This window comes from Camelus ferus, chromosome 31 (assembly GCF_009834535.1).
Source record: "Camelus ferus isolate YT-003-E chromosome 31, BCGSAC_Cfer_1.0, whole genome shotgun sequence".
NCBI classification, from domain to species: domain Eukaryota; kingdom Metazoa; phylum Chordata; class Mammalia; order Artiodactyla; family Camelidae; genus Camelus; species Camelus ferus.
In genome coordinates, this window is record NC_045726.1 from 9685368 (window position 1) to 9695783 (window position 10416).

The window sequence follows — 10416 nt, forward strand, 5'->3', positions numbered from 1 at the left end:
CAAGCACACACTTCATTTTAACTATCTGTGGGCTGATTTCCTCAACTAGCTCAGCTTCTTAAAATCAAGGGTTAGAGGATTCATCTCTGCATTCCAGTCTTAATACAGTGCTAGGATGTCTACTGAACAAATGTACAGATATGTGTGGTATTTTTATTATTAGAAAGTTGGAATAGTTCACACATGAGTAACTCTTGAGTTAATCAGAATAACTGCTTCTATAGTCTCATATTACATGACTCTATTATTAGAATAATTAGAATCATTACATAATGAAGAGTTTTTTCTATTTAATTGGCACCACAAAGGATGGAAGTCAAAGGGTAAATATTCTCAAGGTAACTTTCTCCCTCCAAAATAAGTGGGCTGTTTTTAAATTGAGCTCCTTGAGTCTTCACGGTTCTCCTGAGAGATGCTTTACTTCCTCAGTATCTGAGAAATAGCCTGACCCATACATGGGTCATCCTGATGAAACTTAGTAAGTGCAAGACTGCAGTCTACTGTGCAAAGTTATCTTTAACATGTCCTTAAACAGCTCCTTTTAAGCTTTAAACGATGCCCTCTAGTTTTCATGGGTGTTGGTGATTAATGACTTTCTAGATTTTGATTTTATCTTTTCAGTTTATTGCCAGTAACCAAGGACCTCACAGTGGGAATCACTGATATACCCTAGCTGAAACTAATTTTTTTCTTGCTTTTAATCTTTTTAAGATCTGTATCATCTTATAAACACACAATGCTTTTAAGTGAACATTAATGTCAGATTTGGAAAATACAAATTTTTTCCAAATAGAAAATAATATACATAATGAGAAATTCACAATTTCATATATGATGGAGAAACACTTCTGGAGGAAAGTACCCAGAGACAGGGTTAAGGATCATTTAAGAATTTCTGCCTTACAAAGATATAGATTCCTAACAACTCCTAGACTTCTTTCCTTGGGCATGGGTGAGGTGATAACACTTTGAAAGAATTTTCTTATTTTTGATTATCAAAAAATCAAGAGGTGTGTCTAGCAAAAAAGGAATGTGTGCTCATTCACAGCATTTTACATTTGTAAGGGAAGATAAAGATGATTTTAACTGTCTGAACTTCTCAGAGACAGAAGTGCTTTAGAACCAAGCTTGTCTGACTTCCTATCTTCTGCCTTCACTATCAGCTAATTTGTTAATTAGCATCATGGTAACCTGAAGAGTATATCTTTTAGCTGGTTTTTCCTAGTTATCACCTTTATCACCAACAAATGAAACTGCTTGGATTTCACAAGTACAATCAATCAATTGATATTTATGGGAATAATACAGGGTGAGGGTTTTAAACAAAAATAAATCTTTAAAAACATAATTTATTTTACTGGAAATAGGGATCAGAGGACTAAAGTGCTTTCCTGAGCCTTTAAAACTGGGCAGAGGTGGCGTCACCCTAGAATTGCAGGTTTCAGACTGGGGTATTTCAGATTAGCATTATTACCAAGGGGAGTCCATGGGGTTACAGTAAGTGAGAGGGGCTGGATGGAGCCACGCGGTGTGACCCAGAAATAGGCTGAGAAGGACAGACCCCAACAAGCTTAAGCCATCCCAGGTGCCCCATATTCCAGTGCTTTCTATCTGCCAAACTTTATTTTTTGAAAAGCTCAAACTAAACTAGCTCCCTAAACGAGGGTCAGCTGTGCTGAGGCGCTCTGCGGTGTGGCGGCAGGGAGAGGAGTGGGGGGTGGGGTGTAGAACTTGAGGGCACACCACAGGACAGCCACCTCCTGATAGGGCGGCGGAGGCGGGCCCGGGACAGGCGCCACTCACTAAGTACCTGAAACAGCGGGGGCTCAGGACCCCCGCCCACACCGAGAATTAGACACTACGGTCATGTAATTTCTCAGTTCTCACACAGGCGCGCAACTGAAGAAAGCCAGCCCACGCCCATACAAGTTCCCACACATTCTAACCCCACCCCGGAGTTTGCATCCCTCCCCAAGGCATGAAGGGTGAACCAAGAGCGGCACGGACTCCCCAGTTCAGGCTTTCCAAAGCCCAGCAGAGTCTGGGGGGACGGCGAAAGTGGGATGGAAACAAAAGAGTTTTAAAATAGACCCCCTCCGAACAAACCTGGTTGCCCCATCTCTAAATTTTAGCAACGTTAAGACTTCTCCGGCACAAGTAAGAAAAGACTTCACACACACATACACCCCGAAAAGGGGTGGTGCGGAAGAGCCCCCCTACCTTGCTACAGCGCCAGGTGGACAGGTCTCCGAGGCCGTGGAGGGCGCGACCGGAGCCGGGGCTGCTGCCCGCAGGAGGGGCGCAGGCTGCAGACGTCCCCGGCCAGAGCTGCGCCTCTGGCCCCGCCCCTCGGACGCCCCGCCCCCAAGACGCCCCGCCCCTCGGACGCCCGCAAACCCTCGGGGCTCCGCCGCCGCAGCCGTAGCTCGGACGCCTCCCGACGTGCGGACCCGAGCGCCCGGTGCATTGTGGGAAGCGGCAGCCCGCCGCTGAGCCTGCGATGACCCCTGGTGGGCGCGCTCCGAAAGGAGCCCCGGCTCGCGGGGCGCGCCTGCGGGAACCCGCCGAGAGAGGGGGCAGGCCCCGCGCTTGCGGGACCGGGACCGCAGCGAGCTGGTGCGGGCTGCAGAGTGCTCACATCTCAGTCAAACATAAAAATGAACAGATGCTTTAAAAGTGCCTGGGGCCACCTCCCTGGCAGTGACATAAGTAAAAAACGAAGCAACTTTAAGTCTAGGCAAAGCTTTTTAAGCTAGGAAAAGTAATTTTAAAATTATAAAACTAAGTGACATCAAGATTATGGAAGAACCTGCACACTTAGCTTTTAGTTCTGTGAAACCATAGATGAGCTCCATCTATCGGTAGCAATATGTAACTGGAACTATGAAATTGTGTAATCCAGGACTTTTCTGAGTATATGCCTCAAGGAAATAGTTCAAATGGAGTAAAAATAAAGTATACAAAAATATTCACAGTGAAAACTTAGAAAATAACAAACGAATAATACACAAAAGGCACAAAAATAATATGTAGGTATTTAAATAAGAATATGAACATTATCATTACGTAGAAATACTTCTATCAAATAATGTTAAATGAAAACCACAGAACCCAAGAAAGCACATGGCCAGTGATTGTAACTGTGTGAAAATATATGTATTGACAAGTGTAAAAAGAAACTTTGGAGCAATGTAAATAGCTTAGGGTTTGGGTTTAATGTGTCTTAAGTTTCTTTTATTTTTATTAAATAACTTTTTCAACATTTCTAACTTGTGAGAACTAGTTCTAATTTTGGATGGCATTGCAATAGTTCAGTTTCCCTCTATTCTAAATGATAAAAAAAAAAGTTATCTAAAAGGAAAAAAATTCTGAGGTTTTCCTGAACCATGACAGTTTTGCTTATCTGCAAAATCCCAGTGGGGCCCAAAAGAAAAGTAAATTTATTGGGGAGTGTATTCGTTTGCTAGAGCTGCAAACTACCACGGACTTGGGGGCGTGAGCAATAGAAATTTACTATCTCAGAGTGCCGGAGGCGAAAAGCCTGGGGTCTAGGTGTTGGCAGGATTGGTTCCTTCTGAGGGCTGTGAGGGACGGACGTTCGGGCCATCTCTTGGTTTGTAGACAGCTGTCCTCACATTCACATGGTGCTCTGATTCGTGGCGTTTGCACATTTCTCTGGTGTAAATACCTCCACTGTGGCTAATTTCAGGCTACCAGGGTGAGGTCACTGCGAGCAGAGTGGGAGCTTCATCACACACCACCGGGCCCCGGGAAGTGGCTTCACAGTCTCCAAGCAGGGAGGCTGCCAGGGAGCCGTGGCTGGGAGCACCCCAGTGAGGAGCTGACAGAGGGAGGAGCCGACAGAGGGCAGCCCTTGCGGGGTTAGAGCAGAGCCTGCAGCCGCGCAGCAGCGGGCAGTGGGGCGGCTGTGAGATGTGGCAGTAGGGATGGGGAACCGGCAGGGAGAGCAAACGTGGCAGGAAGAAGTGCGTTCTTTCAAGGCTCAGCCAGTCTGGGTAAGAGAAGTAGGTCAGGCAGCTTCAGGGCACAAGTGAAGGAATCAGAATGTTCTCAGGCTGGAGGGAAACACTTCGCCTTCATTTCCCTTATTGGAGCTTTCTCCCTGAGATGACCTTGCCAGGAAGAGAGACATTTAGGCTAGAGCTTCCAGGACTCACACAGATGTCTTGTCACAGCGCTAAATCCCACTTAGGTTTTCTCCCCCTCTGGGGACTTGCTATCAGGCTGAGGACACACGTGGGCTCCTATTAGAGCCGGGAAAGCTTCTGCGAAGGCAGGTAACAAAACCAAGAGAAATGGCTAGGTCTCCTGTCACTTAAACTGGATCTCAAGGGCCTGCACATGGTGCAGAATAGCAGTGCCTCTGGGCTACTGCCCAGCCCAGCAGTTCACTCTGCTTTCAGTTCTGTTCTGGTGTAATATATCCCCAATCCTTGCTGGAGCGACATTTTTCACGGGCAAAGCTGATCAGACACATGTTCCCTTCTGCTTAAAACCTTTTCCGGGGTCATGTTCACTCTTGCACAGGACACAGGCTCTTCCTGATCAAACGTCTCTCATCAGCTTTATCTGCTGCCCTGCTCCGTTAGCTAGGTTGCCATCCCCAAACGAGCTGTTTGCTTGCTTCTAGGCCTTCATATTTGTTTTTCCTCTGAGTTTTTACTCCTTCTTAGCTCTATGGGTCTCTTCATATGCCAGGAATCTCGAGTCACATTTATAGTTTTATTATTAAACCCCTAGGGTTTGGGTTTCTGCTATCTTTTATTGTGGAAAAAATATGTAACATAAACTTTGCCACTTGAACTATTTTTAGGTGTAGAACTTAGTGGCACTCATTACATTCACAATAGTGTACAACCATCACCACTATTTCTACAATTTTTCATCACCCTAAGCAGAAACTATGTACCCAGTAAGCAATAAGTCCCCACTTCCTCCTTCATCCAACCTCCACTAATGTCTAATCTACTTTATGTCTCTATGAATTGAACTGTTCTAGGTATTTTCCATAAATGGAATCATATAATATTTTTCCTTTTGTATCTAACTTCTTCCACTTAGCACATTTTCAAGGTTCAACCACGCTGTGGCATGCGTCAGAATTCCATTCCTTTTCATGGCTGAGTAATATTCCATTGTATGGCTATTCCACATTTCATTTATCCATTCATCTGCTGATAGACATTTGCATTGCTTCCATCTTTGGGAACCCTATTGTGTTCCCACCTTATTGTGAATAATTCGGCTCTGAACATTGGCATACACTTCACATGTTTTCCCCTCCACATGATAAGATCTTATTTCTATTACAGATCTAGCTAACTTCTGCTTATCTTTCAGAACCCTTTATAAGTAGAAAATGGTGGAACAGAAACCCAAACTCAAACCTCCTGACAGCATCCAGGGATGTTTCCACTTTGTCCCCCTGAATTACAGGCTTTCCCAGACAGACCATTATAATGAATGTGGGGGGACTAAAGGTAGCAGAGTCTGAGGAGGCTAGTCAGGAGGCTCCAGTCAACCTGGAGTTAGAGATAGGGCTTGGCCCAGGGGTGGTAAAAATGGATCCACGTTTGATACTCATAAATTTCCACATGCAGCCATTCTCAGAAAGTAACACAGTGTGGAGATCGCTGTGGATATGTATAGATGAATTGGTTGATAACAAAATAGTGGAGAGGAATGTAGATAAAAGAAAAGTAGATAAAAGAGAAGAAGGGAGATTAGAATAAATGAAGACTCAGCAGAACTTTATTTTTATTTTTTCTCATGGCAGTACCAGGGATTGAACCCAGGACCGTGTGCATGCTAAGCATGTGCTCTACCACTGAGCTATTACTCTCAGCTTCCATCAGCAAAACTTTAGTCAAGCTACCAAATCCCTACCATAATAACAAATTTGGCTCATAAAGACAAAATAGAATTTTTTTCTATTGTAATAAAGAAATAAAAATATATAAAGACAAAATAGTGGGATTCCAGCATGCAACTTTATGTCACATGCTTTTACATGAACTGAATACAAACAAGGTGATGTAGTTGAGCATATACTGAATGCCATGATCTAGCCTAAATCTGCTCAAAACCAGCCCACTGCTGTTAACCTGCCCTCTAAGAAATTGTCACTGAAAGCCTCTGATTATTTCTCCCTGCCCCAAAGCCTTGAGGCCCTGTGCTGAATTTTGTCAGCATTTATGAGAAGTTGCAAGACATTCCAATTTGTACAGCCAGAAGTCCCTTTAAGACTTTAATCATGGGCCATTGCCAGGCAAAATTAGAAAGCAAACAGTCAGCATCTTCTTTTTGTGTCTTTCCCTTCCAGGCGCCAGGTGTTAGCAACAGGTATGAATCATTAAGGGTGGAATTCTCGGCATGAGTGGGAAAGAAATTTTTTGGATGTGGCAACCCTGCTGGCACTCCTCAAATCACACCATCAGGACACATCACACACTCGGTTTGGCTGAGAGGCCAGTTCTGTCTGGACAGATCCTCTCAAGATGGAGACACTCTGACAGGAAGTGGGCTTTGAAAGAATGTCCCATTTCCTGGAGTTGAGCATAACTGGGCATATGGGGCTACCTTGATGTAGTCTGAGTAAAACGGATCTGAGGTGATAAAAGAGGAAGTGCCTAAAAGAAGGAAGCAAAAAGGAACCATGGGGATAAGCCTGTAAATCAATTTTGTTTTCTCTCCAATTTCCTAACCCTGTCATGAGAAACCACAGCAAGTTCTAAAACAGACTATGAGGAGCCACTAGGTATTGTGGTCACTGGGTTGTTCCTGGGAGCCCTTGTGCATTCCTAGCTCCCACTCCATCTCCAAGTCCACACTCAGTACAACTACTAATGAAATTCACTTACAAAGGGAAGCTCTTAAGTATTCAGGCAATATCAGCTTTGTGCAAAACTCTTAAAGAGCACAAGATTTGCCTTTTACATATGACTACCTCTCTCTGTGGGTATTCCATCTCCCTGTCTCCAATACTGACTGTTCATCTCTTACAACTTCCCCATTTCCTTCCACATAAAATTATCTTTACTTGTTTACTGGAATGATCTTATATACTAATTCATACTAAGGTATGAATGACTGAAAATAGCTTACTATACTGCCTTTTGCAAGAGTAGTTACATTTTTCAAAGTCATAATTTCATCAATGATACATTTGATACAACATTTTTTTTAAATCCAAGAAATGGAGAAAGATATACCATGCTAACACTAAGCCAAAGAACGCCAGAGTAGCTATATTAATTTCAGACAAAGTGGGTTTCAGAGCAAGGAAAGTTGTCAGGGATGAAGAGGGGCATTACCTAGTGATAAAGGGGTCAATTCTCCAAGAAGACATAATAATGCTTAACATGAAGTGCCTAACAACAGAGCATCAACATACATAAGGCCCAAACTGACAGAACTGCAAGGAGAAATAAGTGAATCTACTATTATTGTGAGACACTATCAGAAATGGAAAATACAACAGGCAGAAAATCAGTGAGGATATATAGTTGATCTCAACAATAGCACCAATCAACTGATACAAATGACGTCTATTGGCTTCATTTAACAACAACAGAATACACATTCTTTGATTTATAGCATTGAATGCATTTATTAGAAAAGATGATCTAAAACCAGTCATCTAAGCTTGTACTGTAGGAAACTCAGAAAGATTAAATTAAATCCAAAGTAAGCAGAAAAAAAAATTAGAGTGGAAATCAATGAAATTGAAAATAAGAAATCAATAGAGAAAATCAGCAACACCAAAAGCTGATTCTTTGAAAAGATCAATAAAAGGGCTAAACCTCTAATCAAGAAAACAAGAGAAAAAATACAAATTACTAATATCAGAAAGGAGAGGCCATCACTACTGATCCCACGGGCATTAAAAGGATGATAAAGGAGTATTATGAACAAATCTACATCCACAAATTTGACAACTAGAGGAAATGGGGTCAATTCCTGGAAGATGCAGGGTTTTTTTCCAAACTCTTTTCTACCAAAACTCACACAGAGAAATATACAATCTGAACAGGCTTTTCTCTATTAAAGAAAGTGAATCAATAATTAATAACCTTCTAAAACTGAAAGCACCAGGTCCAGATGGTTTCACTGATGAATTTTAACAAACATTTAAAGAAGAAATTACATCGATTCACAACCATCTCTTCCAGAAAATAGAAGCACAGGGAATACTTCCTAATGCATTCTATGAAGACAGCATTATCCTGCCAACTAAAAATTGGCACTTGCCACCTGCCTCTACAAGGACTGAATCACATTGGCACTTGTTGTCTACCTCTAACAAGGATTAAATTGTGAGCCACTGCAGCCGCTGACCTCCAACACACATTGAAAGGAGGTCAGGGCGGAGATCAGGAATGAGGCTCTCTGTGCTCTGGAAAAAACTGGCAGAACAGGCCTTCAGATAGATATTTTCAGGAGAAGATTTTATGAGCCCAGATTCTGGCATCTTCTCATATCTAGAAAAGCACTGAAATCATTAAGGGTGACTAGCAGAAAGACTTTACCTAAATGTGTGCTTGATCACATGTACCCCACCTCAGTAAAATCACAGATAATACTGCCATTCCCCAAAACTTCTTTGGAGCAGTTACTCAGAGCTATCTGAAATGCTGTCTCCCGGGCTATAGTCTTTTTGCCTCAAACAAAAATTATCTCACAACTCTCACGTTGTGCTTTTTTTTTTCAGGCTTTTTTTTTTTTTTTTTTTTTTTTTTTTTGGTATTTTCCTAATACAAAAACCAGACAAAGACATTAGAAGAAAAGAAAGCTACAAACTAATATTACTCATGAACATAGACGCAAAAATCCTTAACAAATTATTAGCAAATTGAATCCATCACTAAAAAAAAAAAAAGAATTTTACACCTTGACCAAGTGGGGTTTATCCTGGGTATGCAAGGCTAGTCCAACATTCAAAAATCAATCCATGCAATCCAGCTAAAGAAGAAAATCTCTATGATCATATCATAGATGCACCCAAAGTCCTTGACAAAATCCAACACCCATTCATGATAATATCTTTTCTACAAGATGAAGACGATAACAATAAATTTTACCTGAATAAACAATTGTCAAGAATACCAAGAGAGAGAAGGCTTGCCTTTCTAGACTTTTAAAACATATTATAAATGGACAACCATCAAAAGAGATTAAATATGAGATTAAAATGCCAAGATAGTGTTTGCAAAGGAGATAGGTTTTGAGCAAGACGTCTTGCCGCTGGACTGGGGCTGCCTTTCCTTCCTGCCATCAGAATGTTCTTCTGGACCCAGACAGGCAAAAGTCAATTAAGAAAGAGCCCTTTGCCCTTTGCTGTTGGCAAAGTCTAAAGGAAGTGATGATCTCAGAATCCCAAGCTTCTGCTCTCACCATGAAGGCACAATGACGAGGTCTGGGGTGACGGTGTCAGGCTCTGGCATCTAGAAGTGAACAGAATCAGTTCTGTATTTAACCCCGTGTCTCCTTTGGCATTTCTATGACAAACTTGGTCTTCAAAGCACAAGGATTTAGGAAATGAGAAGTATTTCCCAGAGATAGAGAAAGAAAAAAAATCAAGAGCTGTAAACAAGGGAAACAAAGACGCTATGTCAGTATCCTTTATATTTCTAAGTGGCCTTTCACTTCTGGGTGTCAGAGTAACAAATCCACTCCAAACGCGAGGTCAATTATCCTCTCTTGCAAAGAAAGGATGGAAATCATACTCTGGCAGAAGCATTTCAGTTACAGGATGATTCAAACTCTTGCTTGGAAAACTGAAAAATTAAACATTTAAATGCATTTAGAATCCAGAATATTAGAGCTGGATGAGACAGTAAAAATGAAAATTTCATGTCCCATTTAATACATGAAGAAACCCCAGCCCAGGGGAGGTTAAAAGACTGGCCCAAAGATGCCTGGTAAGGGGAGGCAATATAGGATAATAGCCTCCAATAGAGCTGGGCTTGATTCCTAAATATGAAGGAGTCATTGCACCAATCTGAGCCTCGGTTTCTGCATCTGTAAAATGGGGATAATAAGAATCATTTCACAGAACTGATGTGGAAATTGAGAGAGAAACCTGCAAAGCAGCTGGCATAGTTTTTGCCACATCAAAGTGCTCAATAATTCTCTCCTTTCTTTTCATTCCCAGTATCACAGCCAGAACTCAGTGCCTGGGCTCTGGAATCCCAGTTTATCCCTCTTTCCTCTGATCCAAATGACAGCAACGGGTAGTGTATTTGTAGCTATCAGGTCAAGTTTGAGGTGAAATGGATCCCTGAGTGTGTTCCAGTGGCTCTGTGGTTCTGCCATCCAGCAAAGGAGATACTGAACTGGACTTTTTTCTTCCTCTGCCACTGATAAGCAGTGCCCGAAAACCCAGATCCACCTACA

At 42.1% G+C, this 10416-nt stretch overlaps 1 protein-coding gene across 1 annotated transcript in view; it reads right to left on the reverse strand.

The window, feature by feature from the left end:
• The window catches only part of EXTL3 (exostosin like glycosyltransferase 3), an 88208-nt gene extending 85861 nt beyond the window's left edge, over positions 1 to 2347 (reverse strand). The window contains exon 1 of the mRNA XM_014556313.2: positions 2221 to 2347. The gene's annotated coding sequence lies outside the window, so the exon portion shown is untranslated. The remainder of the gene's footprint in view (positions 1 to 2220) is intronic.
• Positions 2348 to 10416: the final 8069 nt, after the last annotated feature.